Genomic DNA, 17,102 nt, shown 5'->3' on the forward strand with positions numbered 1-17,102 from the left:
CTTATAATATAGTTTTAGATCAGGTACAGCTAGTCCACTTTCCTTTGCATTTTTTCCCATTAATTCCCTTGATATTCTTATCCCATTGTTAATTTTGTTACCTTCCCCTTAAATCCACTTCTCTTTCTAATTTCCCTTTTCAGTTGAGAGTACCAGCACCCTTCCAGTTACCTAGGTTCACAATTTCAGTCATCCTTGACTCTTCTCTCTCCCTCATCCTGTATAGTCAATAAGTTATATATTTTGTTATTTCTACATATGTTAATTTTGTTGAATTTTGTTATTAATTTTTCTTTCTTTCTTTCTTTCTTTCTTTCTTTCTTTCTTTCTTTCTTTCTTTCTTTCTTTTTCTTTTCTTTCTTTTCTTTTTTTTTTTTGCTTTTAGGCAATTGGGGTTAAGTGAGCTGCCCATGGTCACACAGCTAGTAAGTGTCAAGTGTCTGATGCGGGTTTGAACTCAGGTCCTCCTGACTCCAAGGCCAGAGCTCTATCCTCTGCACTACCTAGCTGCCCCTTAATTTTTCTAAGTGCTCGGTATTTTTCAAAGCAATGGGGATGTGAATACAAAGAATGAAATAATCCCTAGGAGCTAACTTTCTACTGGAAGAGGAGGGAGTCAACATTTATACATATAAGTGTATATGAAATATGGACAAAGTAAATATGAGATTATTTCAGGACACAGGCACATGAAAGGCTTCATATAGGAGGCCCATGGAGCTTAAGAAAATCTGTGAGTCAAAGAACCAGAGATAATTAGGGAGTGCATTATAGGCATGAGGAACAGCCTTTGCAAAGGACATGTAACATCATGTGTAAGGGACAACAAACAAGCCAGTTTGGGCAAAGTGTATGAAGCAAGTTACAGACATCTAATAGTCTAGGAAAGGAAGCTAGAGCCAGATTGGTAAGGGCATTAAATATTCAATAGAGGAGTTTGCATTTAATCTTAGAGGCTTCTTGTAATACAGGGTAGTGACAAAAGAGCTTTAACAATATCACTTTGGCAGTTGTATGTAGGATGGATCGGAGGTGGAAACTAGAAGTAGGGGAAAAAATTAGGAAGCTATTGAAATAATCCAGGCAAAATATGATGAGGGTCTGAATTAGAGTAGCGGCCACATGAGTGGAGAGAAGGAGGCTGATGTGATGGATGTCATGGAAGTAATGTTGACAAGACTTGATAACTTATTGGCTATATAGGATGAGGGAGAGAGAAGGGTCAAGGATGACTCTGAAATTGTGGACCTAGATAACTGGAAGGGTGCTGGTACTCTCAACTGAAGAGAGAAATTAGAAAGAGACGTGCCTTTAAGGCAGAAGGTAATAAGCTCTATTTTGGACAAATTGAGTTTGAGATGTCCTCAGGAGATCCAGTTGAAAATATCCAACTGTGAGTCAGTAATGTGGGACTGGAGCTCAGGAGAGAGAGAAGGGCTGGATAAATAGATATGGGAGTAATCAGAATAGGAATGATAATATGGCCCACAGGAGCTGGTAAGTTCACCAAGAGAAAGAACAGAGAGAGAAGAGGGCCTAGTAGAGAACACAATTAGGAGGTGGGGCATTGATGATGATCCAGCAAAGGAAATTGAGGAGTGGCCAGGTTAGGAAGGAGGAAAACCAAGAGAGGACACCATGAACCTGTCGCTTGTCCTCTTGAGTGATATCTCCTTTTTTTTTATGAGACAATTGGGGTTAAGTGACTTGCCCAGAGTCACACAGCTAGTAAGTGTTATGTGTGTGAGGCTGGATTTGAACTCAGGTCCTACTGATTCCAGGGCCAGTGTTCTATCCATTGTGCCACCTAGCTGGTCCGAGTAATATTCATCTTTAGGAAGTGAGTCATGTCTTATACTTAGCTCTAAGTGATCAGTGGTCCTCCTCTTTCTCCTCTGTCACATTTCATCTTACCCTCTAACCTCCATGCACAGATCAGCACCCCACTTTGCGTCTTCAGAGCCTTTTATTTCTTTGTTTTTATGTTGAAACCCTTCTTCAGTTTTTATTTTTTGTGTGAGGGACTTCCCTGTGACATTTCAAATACCCATCATAGTTAGGTGATCACTCTGCCTGTGTATAAAGCTGACGCTATCTGAGTTGATCCAAGATGTTTTTATTAGTTCTGCCTGCCACATAATTCTCCACCATACCCAATATGGAACCTAATACCAACTCTTGCCACACTTCACCACACCCTACTTCACCCTTCTTATTGATGTTTTCATGTTTGTTTTCAGTCATTGTCCAATCAAGGGTTTGGCTACCTTTTATCTAAGCTTATTTAATAACCTTTTCAAGAATGATTTTGTGCAACTCATCACAAACTGACTTACAGTTGTGATTTTTTGTTCCATGCTGACTCTTGAAAATTGACTCTAACCTTGTTTGTAGAGAAGTGGGAATTAGTTGGGAAAGAAACGAGAAAAGAAAGTACCAGGGAGTATATGTGTTCTAAGTAATGGGAAAGAGAAAGCTTAGGAGGATAGGGAAAATAATGCTCTCGGGCAAGGGTCAGCAAACTCCAGCCCACTACCTATTTTTTTTTTATGGCCTATGAGTTAAGAATGGTTTTTAGATTTTAAAATAAAGTTATATTGTATTTAAAAATATGAAAACTATTCTTAGCTCAAAGGCCATACAAAAATAGGCTTCAGGCCAGATCTGTCCCTTGGGCTATAACTGGGTCTCTGAGTCCATTTTGTGATATCTCTTATCATCATAAAACTAGAGGGATCCTGGTGGGGCATTTAATCCTCCTCCTCCAAATGACCTAAGAGATGCAGTGATGAGGCTTAGGGAAATGAATCCTGGACTGGAGAGTCAAAAGATTTGAGTTCTTTCCTTGTTCTCCTCCTAACTCATACCAGTGATATTAACTAAGACTCTAAGACATTAGGGTAGCTCTGTGACTCAGTTTCCTTATTGATAAAATGAAGGACTGGTAATAAGTGGTCTCCAAAATGCCTCCCAGCTCTTAAGTTCTATGGAGACCAGACAAGGTACACAAATTAAATCAGTAAACCATCAAACTACATAAAATGGTCATTTGAAAAGGCTTCTCTCCTTTAGCTTTTCCCCTTCTCTAAAGGGTGGAAAAATAGAAAGTGGATAGTCCGAGTAGTTAGTAGTAATAATAATCTTTCACCCGAAATGGAGAAGGGGACAGAAGATTGTCAGGAGCTCAGTGTGTTTTGTCCTACCCAATAAGCTCCAAATACTTTGTCGATTACCTTAGCTCCTACTTTACAACATCTGAACCAGGAACCTGTCAACACTGTTCAGACAGGAGGATTGTAAAGGGCTGCACGAGACCACAGGGAAGAGGGTACCCAGGGCAGGAAACATAACTTCCCATTTTTTGATATGGACCAGGAAAATTGATTTTCACTGTATGTGTTGTCTGCCTTCCAGGATTCCCTCCTCTAAGTTCCAACATCATTATTTTTGTGATCTCTGGCCAAGTCTGTTTTCCTATGTACATCCAGCATCCTGAATCTCCCTGGCAACTCTCACTGACCAGGGGCCAAAGGGCTACATTCACTACACAAAAAAACTTTGTCCAATAGGTTTACAGTTCTAGCTCGTTTTTTTTTTTCAAACCAAAAGCTGTATTGTCCATTCAGATCTGATTCATTGGGCATGACTCCAAATAACTTTGCTTTTGTTTTAAAAAAAAAATCAATTCATAAGAGTATGAAGATTTTCGTCTACTGAGGATATAAAAAAGAATGTGATACAGGCTTTAAAGGCTATTTTAAACATATTCTGAGCAGTAGCAGTGCCTATGTGTCCTTGGGCAAGTCACTTAACTCTGTGCACTTTAGTATCCTGATCTCTAAAAGGACAAGGTTAGCTTAGATGGTCCCTAGCTATAGATCCCTGAATTGTTTAAGTGAATACTTTGTGGAGACCAGTATTCATTTGGATGTGCAAATTTTGGAATGTTTATCCAAAAATCAGTCTCATTTGTTATAGAGGGAAGAATTTATACTTTAGGTGTGGGTTGGACTAAATGAACTAAATTGACATCCCTTTCAATTCGCCAATTCTTTGAGTCTATGACTATACTTTGTAGTACAAAAACATACCTTTTATGTCCATGTTAATGTTGATCACATGAGTTAAGTTGTTGGAGGCCAATTTGAATGACTCTGAAAGCAGACTGTATTAATACATCAAAACAGTAGAGCAATAGCAGCAGTAGGAAAAAGTGGAGACCTTAGGGGGATGGTATTTTAGGGAGGAAGGATGGGAGGATGTAAAGGGTGGCTAAAAAAAAAAAGACCCATGACTATGTTGAATCAGGTCATATAAACCTATTCAAACAGAAAAGAAGGGCAGGGAGTCATTAATTTCAGTAGTGGAAAACAGGACTATGGAGGATAAAAGTATGTGTGGAGAGAGGAGTTGAAAGAAAGAGTTTATTAAGCCTTAGGGTGATGTGAGAAAGAAAAGGGTAAGTGTGGGCTACAATGTCTACACAATGCTCTAACAACCACTTAATTCAGTGGGGAAAAAAAACCCAAATAAACATTAAAACCTTTTGTTTGGTATCACATTGATCAAACAACTGGGTCGACTAAATTTTTCTCCATTTACTTAGTGGTCATGATATTTTGTAGATGCAGGCTCTCTCTCTCTCTCTTTCTGTATAAAAATGTTCAGATGTGGGTAGAAGACAAGTTGATGGTTTGTGTGTGGATATTCTAGAAAGAGGGCAAAGGGATTATTATGTAAATGAGGTTAAGGGTCAGAGAGGCAATGCTTTGTTGGATTTCTATGATGACAATCATAATTTTTAGCTTCACATATGGTAAGAATAGAGTGGGAGGCCCACATTTCTCTCTCTCTCTCTCTCTCTCTCTTTTTCCCCAGGCAGCTATGCAAAGATTTTACCATGTGATTCTCAAAGCACAACAGTGAAAGCTTGTAAATTGTGCCAAGAGAAAAGTGCAGGGAAACAAAAGACCAAAACATTAGATCCAGCTGCCAGGATCCTCCGTCCCCAGCTGCATCACAGAAAAATAATAGAGAGATGTTTTAGAGATTACTGGTCCCGCTGTTGGGGTCAGCATCTTAGCGTGGGAGGTGGAAACAGCATCCTTCTCCTCCCATCCCCCACACCCCTAAATGTGAAGTGGTAGGGCCTGAGAAACAAATTTATTCTCTTTTTTTCTTCTGGGAATATAATTCAGTTGGCAGTGCCCACTATATATATCAGACTTCTGGGATGGAGCAGGATACTAGAGTAGAAAGAACAATATGATTTGGAGTCAGATAATATAGGTTGGAGTCCTAGCTCTGTGACTTTTTTGCTGTATTATTGTTACCAAGCCCCTTAACTTTTATGAGCTTTGGTTTCTAAATCTATTAAAGAGGAATAGTAATATTTGTACACCTACCCCTTAGGATTGTGATGAGAAAAGTGATTTGTAAACAACAAAGCTACACATAAATATGAAATATCACTGACCCCTAGGGCTGGCTATAGGGTTCTGTAATATTATTCTATAATTATATTCTATAATATTACCTAATAATATTATGGAACTCTGTAGGGCTATAGTCATAATTTTTAGATTCATGCTGATTTGAGGGAGAAATATATAAGGGAGTCCCTAAAATAGCTCTTCAAAGACACTGTAGGCATTCCTTTTATATTTCTTTATACAGAGTATCTCTCTCTTCTAGCTGGCTTTTACTCTATCCATGCCCTGGCTCTACCCCTTCCTCTCCTTTTCCTTTGCTGCCAGAATAACATCACCGAGTTCCTCCATACTTCTTGCACAAACCTCTTGTTTCTAAATAACCTTTGTTCTTAAGTTTAGCTCTGTAATTTTGACAGAAAGAGATGAGCTTCTTCTGGATCCAACATGAGCTTTCAGTGTATAACCCTACACAAGTTATTTTACTTCTCTGGGCCTTAGTTTTCCCATTTCCAAAATGGGTTTATTACTTTGCCCTACTTTTTAATCTCATAGGAATGATATGAGAATGGAATGACATAATTGGTGAGGAAGTACTTTGGAAATAAAGAGACTAAGAAGTGAGGATACTAGTAGTACTGTGCACTATAGATCTCATTCAGGGCAATTATGAAATGATGCATATCATGCTTCAACTAACATAAAAAGATAGTTTTTTGCCTAGGTAATAGAGGCAATCTCTGTCAGGTACTATTGGAGATGAAAAGGTTTTGAGTATGGGACAGGAATATCTCTTGTCCAAAAAATAGTCTAGATAAGTTATTAGAAGCTCATAGGTTGGCCACAGATAAGGAATTTTTTGGCCACAGCAACTCTCAAGATCACCTGCTAAGTCATATAGGAAGAAGTACCCACACTAATGCAATCATAGATCACTCTGCTGCTAAAGTAAGTTCTATGATAACAATAGCTCACAAAAACCAAAGATATAAACAAGAATTTATTTCTAATAATTGAGATACATGAGAAGAAAAGTATATAAATATGGAGAAGGGAGGAGCAGGCATCAGATGACACTGACTCTCATCTTAAGTAGACAGAAGATTGAACACATGCACATGCACACAGTTTGTTGCAGAAATGTATTACCTTCAACAAGAAAATAAGTGAGGAAGGGTATAATGCTTAAGAAGGAGGATAATAGTGGGGAAGGAAAACCTGCAAACAAAACAGACTTCCCAGTCTTGAGGAAGAAATTAAAGAAAAGATGGGGAGGGAGGAGAAGAAAATCAAACTACTAGAATCTAAGGTTGTGCCTTGGATTGCTTCTTCACCAGCTGAAGAATGGAATGACTGAACAAAATTGTGGTACGTGAATGTAATGGAATATTATTGTATCATAAACAATGACAAAAGAGAGGGTTTCATTCTTGGGTTGTATGTACTGATACAGAGTGAAGTGATCAGAACCAAGAGAGCAATGTATATGAGAATAGCAACACTATAAAGAGAAGTGACTTTGAAAAACTAAACATCTCTAATTGATGGAACTATCTATGATGCGAGAACCTATGATGAAGCATGTCAACCCCACATCCTGACAAAAAGGTTACAGATAAAAGTTGTAGAAAGAGGGGCAGCTAGGAGGAGCAGTGAATAGAGCTCCGGCCTTGGAGTCAGGAGGACCTGAGTTCAATCTGGACTCAGACACTTGACACTTACTAGCTGTGTGACCCTGGGCAAGTCACTTAACCCCGACTGCCTCACCAAAAAATAAAACAAAACTGAACATGACTAATGTGGAAGTATGTTTATTACAATTGTACATATAGAGCCTATATCAGATTACATGCCATCTTGGGGAGGGGAGGAGCAGAAGGAGGGGAAGAAAATTTGAAACTCAAAATCTTATGGAAGTGAATGTTAAAAACTAAAAATATCTAATAAGTACTTTTAAAAAATAAAAAAAATGTGGGAGCAGCTAGGTGGTACAGCAGATAGAGCACCGGCCCTGAAATCAGGAGGACCTGAGTTCAGATCTGGCCTCAGACCAAACACTTGACACTTACTATCTGTGTGACCCTGGGCAAGTCACTTAATCCCAATTGCCTAAAAACAAGCAAACAAACAAACAAAAAATGTACTGTGGTTGGTCAAAATCAGGTGACTACTTAGAAAGTTATTAGGGAAGAAATAAACCACTGACCAACACAAAATGCCGAGTGGAAATGTTGGAAAAGAACTTTCTTGGTTCAGCTATCCTAGTGATATGGACTGTCATGACCCCCAGTAGTTTGTGTTCCCTCTGGACAAAACAATATGCTTTTATTAGCTCTTAAAGTATTACACAAGTGAGTGTTACCACTCATTTGTTGTTGTTTTTAATGGTAATAATAGTGTTATATCATGAATGTCTCACGAAAAGCCAGCCCACTCCTATGAGTTGGTACATGTTCCCTATAGTAGTATAGTAAGTATAGCAAGATTTTGTATTGATCTGTTTGAAGATAAAGTATAGATATAGCAATGAACATAAAGATATTAAAAGCAAATAAGATACACAGGATAAATAAACAATAAGACATTTGTTCTACATGGCTTGTCTCATCCATCCTAGGTTCTCAGTTTGCTTAATGAATGCCAGCTCCCCGTGACATTCTTATCAGCGAGGCAGCTACGGATTGGCATATGGTGAGAAAACACTTGCCTGAGCTCACACAGGGAATCAAGAACAAAACTAGGGCAGTCACCTAGGGTGATTATGTACTCTAACCACTAGCTCACATTCCTTCACTTTATGAAATCCAACATAGAGTTTTTTTATATAAAATTCTTTGCATCTTGAAATCTGATTTTTTTTTTCTTTTTGGAACCCTCATACCTCCTTTCTCTAAGATAAAGTATCCATATAAAGAGAACGTCTCCATATAAGGAGTTTTATACATACTGAGACTTTTATTATTGTTTTAATCTCAAGAACCTTTTATCACATATTATCTTACTTTCCCTCCTCTCACTCATCGCTTTGTCCTGACTCTCCAGTCTTGCCTGCTCTATTCCCTCACCTTGAACGGCTTTGACCACCTGCCGCATCTGACAACCAGTCCTCCATTGTCTGGTTTCACTGGTATTGTGAACTCTTTCTGTTTCTTGCTACCACCTCCTAGGAGCATAAAGTCAGAGATGTTCACAGAAGGAATTCAACTTGTGGAATGGAAGAAAAAGGGAAACATAGAGAGAGCAGATGCTAAGGCTGTAGTTCCACATGTGAGGCCCATACCTATCCTCAACACCTATGCCCTCAGCATGCCTGGAATTGATCGGTAGTGTGCCCCCAAAGTGGCAGCATCACTTTCCCAAAGACGAGTTTTTCAAAGGTCAGGGCAGTATAAGACCCACAATCCTTTATGCCTCCTGTTCTTTTTGTTTACTATGATAGCTCCAATGCAATGGATAAATCAGAACATTGGAGCATAAAAGGCACATAGACCAAATAAGCCAATGATACAGTGCCATTCTAGCAAATCAATGCCATTCAGGAACATAAGGATATCCTCTAGACCCTTCCTTGCTGAGCATTTGAGAATAGCTATACCAAACCAGAATTTTGAAGAAATGAGCCGTACAGTATGCTAAATGTACTAGGAGCATTTTATTTCCTAATCTATGATCTTGAGATATGGCAGGGAGGAAATGTCCCAACACTTGTAGAAAAGCTCTTTTGTAACTTCTCCCAATCTATCCAGGTTCTACCTCCCCAGTGGGTAGATAAAATGCGCACAAGGAGTCAGAGTAGAGAGGAGGGAGGTTATGATAGTGATTTTTGCTCTCCCAGAAGGGCTGCAGTAAGCCATAACTGGGGGGAAGGGCAGGGAAAGAAGGCAGGAATCTAGCTGCCTCTTCAGGAAGCAGTCTTACAAGAAATTCTAGTTTCAAAAATAACTTTGCCAGTACCAACAAGGACCTTATCCCTACTTATCCTGCCTGAAAGTTAGAACTTAATGTAGAACTCTTCTCCATATACAACCTTCCTTAGTGTTGAAATCTAGGGCCTTATTGAAAATAGTGAGGACCCTAATACTTCTCCACTGTTATCAGCAAATGTTATTAAGGCAGGCACTGAGTTACTAAGGTATTCAACTGGCTTACAGAGCTTCCTATCAGAAAAATGAGGCTTTGTGAAAAATGCCAGGATTCAGAGTCCTCTCTTTCCTAATGGATCAGAAATATCTCTGGTTTTGTCAGAATCTTTCCAACCTGTACCCTATTCTAGACCTTGGTTAAGTTGTTTTAGGAAGGTGTAACCCAGTCAAATATTCTAGAGGACATAGAATAGTAGAGAAGGAAGAAAGCTTACAGAACATCTGATCCAATCACCTTAATTTGCAGGCATGAAAAGCTAGGCCCAGAGGAGGAAAGAGGCCTAGAGAGGGAAAGTAACTTCCTTAGGATAACACACCAAAGTAATGGAAAAGCCAGGTCTAGTACCCAGGTATTCTCACTGCTAGTCCAGTGTCTTTCCCCTTACTCCGCTATCTCTCAAAGAACAAATTACTTTTTCCCCTCAATTTAGATGCAAACATCCACCCCAACTTGAAAATTTCAAAAAATGCTTTTGCTGCTGCTTGTGAATCAGTTTAGTGAGACTGAGAAGGGAAATAAGTTATTCTTTATCATTTGCACTGTGTAGGCTTTGACTTCTCAGAGGTGTATTAAGAGTGCAGAGATATCAGTGGTTTTCAAAGGACATGTGAGGTACCCTAGCAGGCCACAACTCTTGTCTAGTTATGCTGCAAAATTTTGTTCTCTACATAGCGATTTAAAATTTCATATTATAAACTATCTGTGTTGGCTCCTATCATAAATTCAGTTCCTTTTGCACTTGTAACTTACATTATGAACCACTGGGACTCAAAAAAGATACCTTTCTGAATTACAAGTGGTTGCAAGCCTTCATCTATTGCAAAGTTTCACCTCACTGACCCTCCCTGTACCTTCCTGTATTCCTCCTCCTCACACTCTGAGATTTCCTCGTTCCTTGGCTGTTACCTACCGCTAAAGTTTCCAGCCAGCTCTTCCAGGTTTGATGTTGGGAAGGTCAAAATTGTAGCCCTAACCAAGGATGCTGTGAATCTTGAGGAAGTAAAGAAGAAGGTGAGGAGGTAGGGAAAGAGGAGAGGCAGATAAATCCTAAGGCCAAGGTAATGGGTTTGGAGGTCTTACTTTGCAGTACTCCTTTTTTATTAACTTAAATGTCTGGGATTCCATGATTCCTCATGGGAAAGAAAACTATCTCATAAGCAAAAAGAAAAGAAGAAAAGGAAAAGTTTGAGAACAATTGTTCAAGATGCATTAGATTTTAGAGAAAAGAAGGGTGACTAGACCACCAAATCAGGAGGAAAAAGCCATATATAGCAAAATAGATGATGGTGGCTTCAGGCTACACGATCCTGGGAAAGTTGGGATCCTACAATCCATCTTTCAAAGCAAAGTTCAAGCCCACTTCTTCCAGAAATCATTCTTTAATAATACCAGTCTCCTCCCACTTCATATCTTTCTTTTTCTGAATTGTGATAGCACATATTGTCTCCGTAGCACTTACTGCCATCAGACTGTTTCATATGTGAAAGATTCATTTCCCCAACCAAATAGCAAGTTCCTTGAGGTCAGGGCCTGTTTCATATTTCTTCTCTATCTCTCAAGCACATAGCAGTAATAGGTACATAGTACAAGCTCTATAAATACTCATTGATTTGAATAATCGATCTCTTTTTTTTTTTGTGCAGGGAAGTTGATGGGACCAAAGTATCTTTTACCAATATTTTGCAGAGGAAAGAATCCTAGCTCTCTTTCTGTCTCTGTCTCTGTTGAGTGGCTTTTCTACCTACCTTTCTCCTTCAACCCTAGCCCCAGGGTTCCCTGTCACTTCTTTCTTAGCTGTCCCACCTCCCTTAGAAGATGAGATAAGCAAGTATCCAGTGGAGTGTTGATGAAAATGGTGGTGATGGTTGGGGTGGCATGGAGTGCCAATGTCTGGGATGACAGTATTAGCTCTCAATGATTTGGGCAGCATGTAATTGAAAATGGAATAGTGTGTTAGATAACAATCTAAAGTCCTCTTCTTGTTTCTGCTCTCTTCCAAGTTACTATAAAGAAAGCAACAGATTCCTATCATGAGATCATGTGCAGTGATCTCACCAGCTAAGACAAACATTTTTTTTGTTATATTTATAGAATGCTTTCTACTTCCTTAGATTCCCTTCCCTAACATTTTCTTATTATCTTCCCCCCCCCTTAATCTAGCCTTGTATTGCATAGAAGATAGGCAGCTTTTTATCTCTTCCTCTTAATCTCCCTTGGTGTCCACTTTTTCTGTAATTCCTCTTTTCCTCTTAATTTTCCTTTACCCTCCAAGGTCTTGTAATTTCCAGCAATAAAAAAAAATAGACAGCATTTACTTTGACTAAACACTCTAAATTGATTTTTTATGAGCTGTTTCTCATTGCCTCCCTGAATTATTTGGTATTATGTTCTCCATCCTGACAGCTGAGGGTGGCCTAAGGTCAGGGGTTGGACGGGGTTCCCTTCATACCTATAGTTGACACAGAGTTTCCAGGGATAGCAAGACATTGCTGTTCCCTTCCTTCATATAGGACAGTGCAGAAAGTGTAGGTCATTCCCACAGACAACTGAACAAACATCTGATTGCTTTTTGAGGTGGTCTGTTGACTTGTAAGGTCATATGGTGAAGAAGAAATTAGATCAATCCCCCAGATGAGTGAATAAATTGTAACCCCTTTGCTCCCAAGCCAATGCCCATTAAGGGGTTGTCATAGAGATATCGGATTCTGAAAATGATTTGACTCTGTCCCAGAATTCACTAGTTGGGGAACATTTTTAAAAATTTATTCAAATTTGTGGGAAGAAACTAGAAGGTCCATTGGGTTAAGGGTGATAGGCAGGGTGGAACATATATATCTAGTCTTTGGATGCCTATTTCCCTACTCATCTCTTCCTCTAGAACTTGGGATGACTGCTGTCCTAAGATAGTGGATATCAGAATTGATGGTACAGAGAATAACAAGAGCTAAATGACACATTAGTGCACTTTGAATTGCCAAGGCCTGGATGTTGTGCTTACTCCCTGTCTCTTAAAGGGGTTAGCTCAAATGCCACCTAATTTCCACTGAACAATGGTACCAACTACTAGCCTTAAGTTCCTTCCCACTCAGCTCAGGGAGGAAGGAGCAGGTGATGAGAAGGTCTGTCCTTTCTGCTGGCTACCCAAGCAAAGCCAGTGGTATTTATTTTATTTATGTCCTGGCTGTACCCCTCCGCATTGTCATATAAGCCCAAATATCTGATATAAATTGGTCAGTTGCCTATATTTTTGTGTATGCAATTAATACTGGCACAGATAGAGATTTGGAAAGAGGTTTTTACCCTTTAAGGAGATGAGAGACATTATACTACATTTACTGTGAGCTAAGGCACAGATCTTATTTGTATTTCCTGTAAGCATAGAAATTATATAGTCTAATGTAAGTTACTCATACCCATAAATCCACAATTTATAACCCTTAGCCCTAACAGATATAGTCAGGCTGTCCCCCATATATAGCACGGGAGTGTTGTCATATGGCTTGAAGGAAGGCAGGATAAAAATCTCCAGCCTCTCCTCTACCAACTCTTCTCCAAGGAAGACTTTATTTTTTGCCAGGCAGAGAAGCAGGAGGTAGGGGCCAAAAGTATGGACACTCTCCTCTCCTCAGAGAGAGGGGATACTTGGATAGAATTATATCTATCTGCCCCTTAAATATTATTAGTCTAGAGGATGTGGTTTTCAGTTTCAAGCTAACTTCTGATAGCCATTCATTAATTGGGGAAAGGAGAACCTAAGCTTAATATCTAAGGCTTGACTCCTTACCCATCAAATACCAGTTCCCTAATAAACATACATAGGAAGTAGCAAAGAGATCAATTTATCCAAGTAGATAGCGAAATAGAAATCAGAGAAAGCATACATAGGAGAATGTCCACCAGACACCAGATTGAAGGAGCTCTCCCACCCATTGGGAGTGAGGGAATTCAGCACAGCCAAGAGAGAGTCCTAAATCTCACCCAGCGTAGCAAGCTGGGGATAGGGATGTGATGGAGACCATCAGCTCCTCTCATGTGGACTTTTTCCCAGAATCTTTTCCTTTAGCAATTTGAACTAGGGTTGGCATCTTCCATATTCTCTTTCAAAGCTGTGAACCAGAAGTACCCAAAGTGGCTGCAGAATCCAAAGAGACCGCAGAGACTTAAAAAGCCCTGAAGAGACTTAGAAATCTGCTTTCACCAACTCTGCCCTCATGCAGCAGGTGGCATTGATCTCTACCAATAAGGAGAGATTCTCATATTAATGGCCTTTGCAACTCAATGGATGATGTTGATATGATGTTAATGAACTCTTGAAGCAAATGAGTGCCTGGAAAGAATAAGCGTCATGCAAGGTGATGTTAGGGCATCATTTGCTTATGGGGCCACCTACTTACATGGGAGCTCATGATAATGCCTCATCTCTCTCCCCACCTAAATGAAACACACATTATATTAAATGTGGGGAGCCTGTATCTTTCTTATACTCCTCTTTTCCATTATAGAATAAAGAGTAAAAAAGCATTTATTAATTACTTGCCATAGGAGTATCCTGGTAAATGTTTAATAACTAGCTCTCCAAAAAAAAAAAGTATGCCACACACTTTTAAATTTGATTTGTATTGTTAACATCTTCTCCTTCACTTTCTTAAATTTAGACAATCAACAAAACAATAAATTGAGCCCTGATTTGTAGCTTTGTGAACATTTAATAATTGTCTCTTGAAAGCCAGTGCAAGCTGGGTGTACTACTCCTCTTATCACTAACCAATCAGGCCAACATGGGACTCAGAGTGGGAGTTACAGAGCTAAGAGGATTAAATCAATTTGCCTACCTGGTAACCCTGCTTTCTTCTCCCTCCCAATATCATAGGGCCCTTACACAGTTAGAACGGCACTCTAACACTGATCAAGCAAAAGAGAGCGGGTTAACATAGCGATAGAATTCCAGTGTAGCCACCAGAGAATCATGGGGTAGTGGCAGGAAGATTCTGGATAAAATTATAAATAGGTCTAAAATCAAATAAGAAGAAGAGATCAAGCATTGGGAAAATTGTGCTGTGCTTTCCATGATCCCAAGCTGTTTGCTGAGATAAGAGCTCACTTTAAAAAACCCCTAAAACTCTACTATTCTTGTGATGAGGCCGTATGGCAGTCAATCGTGGAAAACTCCATTTCAGAAGAATAAAAATTACAAGTGACCAAAAAGACAATGGAAAGGTACATAGTGGGTGTAAGTGAGCACAAACTGTATTGTTAAACAGGAAGGATGGAGGTCATCTAGTTATATAGCAAGAGCAAAGGATAGCACTAGTATCCATCAAATAATGTTTTTAAAAAGAGAGAAAGAGCAGAGCCTCCAAGGTACTAAAGAAAAGACAGGGGCAAGAAACATGCAGGATAAGTCAAGTACTTATAAGGAATACAAAGACATAAGTAAAGACCTTTATGAAATAATGCAAAATAAACGAAATAGAACCAGAACAATGGAGTACACACTAACTGTGGTCATATGAAGAAATATGAATTAGAATGAATAGACAAATAATTTTGATGGGTACTTAGAAGGAAGGACTAAAAGTGCTATGATACTTTATGTGTTGGAATATATTAATTCAAAGCAAATAGTTACAAAATATATTTGGTTGTTGTACTAATGGTCAGTTCTAGCCTCAGGAAATAACTGAGTCCACAGGGAGTGGAACACTTAGCCTGTTCTCTACCCACCTGTAGGTACCAGGCTGGACCAGGCCAAGACCAGGTTCAGTCTTAGGGACACTGGACTCTTTTGAGAAGGAGCCCTCTTTTCTTCACACTCATTGACTCATTAATAAATGTCAACCTCAAAAAAGATGTTTATTTATGGCTCTCAAGTGACTCTCAAGTCTAGAGATTCCCTAGAAAGTAATAAAGGCACTCAATATACAGTGTGAATCAGATATGGAATAGGTAATTTATTCCTACTTACAGAAAGAAATACAAAACAAAAGAATCAAAGTGCACATCATCAACACCATTAAAACAGAATTCAGCACCAAAACTATAATTACAATAGGTTGGGAAGCTAATACTTAAGCGTCATCAAAACATAAAGCAGTTTTGCAATATTGCTAATCAGGCAATTTACATTTCACCTCAACTGAGCACTGTCCAATCTAACAGTCAAGCTTGGTCAATTTTTTTTTTTCCTAGCGCATATCTTCTTCAAATGCAGAAACTTTCCTTGTTGCTAGCCTGCCTTTACTGCTGCTGTATTAGCCACTCTGGTGGGTGCTGCCACTCTTGAATTCTCAGGCTTATGAGACTTTTGAACTTAAAAACTCACCTATTCAAGAAAAGAAGCACAGAAGATGGGCAGCTCTTCCACACTGGAAATAGGCAGACAATATCTGCACATACTTTACAGAAGCCAGGTTATACAATGTTAGGCAGCAAAACATTTAATTACCCATGTTAAGTTAAGGACTTAGCTCTTTCATTCACAAAATTCTTGTTGTGTTTCTGTGCTGGCCTCACCTTGGAAGAACTGAAAACTTGCAGGTCCCCAGAAATACCTCTGAAAACAGCTGCACAAAACCCCCGGCTTGAGACAGTACATTCTCCACACTGGAAGCAGACCTCTACCTTAACAAAGAGTTTAAAATTCAAATACCCCTCCAAATACCTGTAAAAAATGACTCTAAACAAATTCTAGAGCAGCAGAACCCACAAAAAAGACAGAGTGAAACAAATTTCCAGCCCAAGACAACCTGGATGGTTGATGGGAAAGGTATATTGTGCCAGCCTGGTAGAGGAACACAGTTCAGCATAGGCACTCAGGTGAAGATCAGGCCTCAGTGAACCTGGAACAGGCCTTAGAGGATTGAATCATGGGCAGCTGTGGCAGTTTCCAGATTCCTCAACCCACAAATGCCAAAGACAACTTAGAAGGTCAGTAGGAAAAGTCTGTGACCACAGTGAGAGAGAAGCTTGGTTCCAGCCCCAGTCCCAGCACAGCCTGAGGGCTTTGGTTGCTTCTGGAACTCAGCCCACAGATGGAGGGGGAATCAAGTGACTGATCAGAGGGGGATTGCAGAGATCTCTTTGCTGGTGCTGAGTCAGGATTCTCTTGCTTTGCTTGTGCTTGGATCTGGGTCACAGTTCTGAGTGGTGGTCCTGGGGTGAGAAGGAGGGCTGGCATGGTGGAGCTTGTAGTGGCAGTAGAGAGTAAATCCTCCTCACAGTTCCAAGGTAGAAAGAGTGCTTGTGGTCACTCATAGACCAGAGCACAGGCCATGAAAGGAGTAAACACCTTGCCCTTGATCATACCCCCTTGGAAGAACTGAAAACTTATAGGTCCCTAGAAATATCTCTGAGAACAGCTGCACAAAATCCCTGAAGCTTGGGACAGTACATTCTCCACACTGGAAGCAGACCCCTACCTTAACAAAGAGTTTAAATCTCAAGTAATTGGCTGGGATCATGAGCAAACTGCACAAAAAAGTCAGACCATAGAATCTTTCTTTGGTGGCAAAGAAGATCAAAACATACAAC

This window comes from Phascolarctos cinereus, unplaced genomic scaffold (genome assembly GCF_003287225.1).
Source record: "Phascolarctos cinereus isolate Bilbo 61053 unplaced genomic scaffold, phaCin_HiC Scaffold_1;HRSCAF=81, whole genome shotgun sequence".
In the NCBI taxonomy this organism is placed as follows: Eukaryota; Metazoa; Chordata; class Mammalia; order Diprotodontia; family Phascolarctidae; genus Phascolarctos; species Phascolarctos cinereus.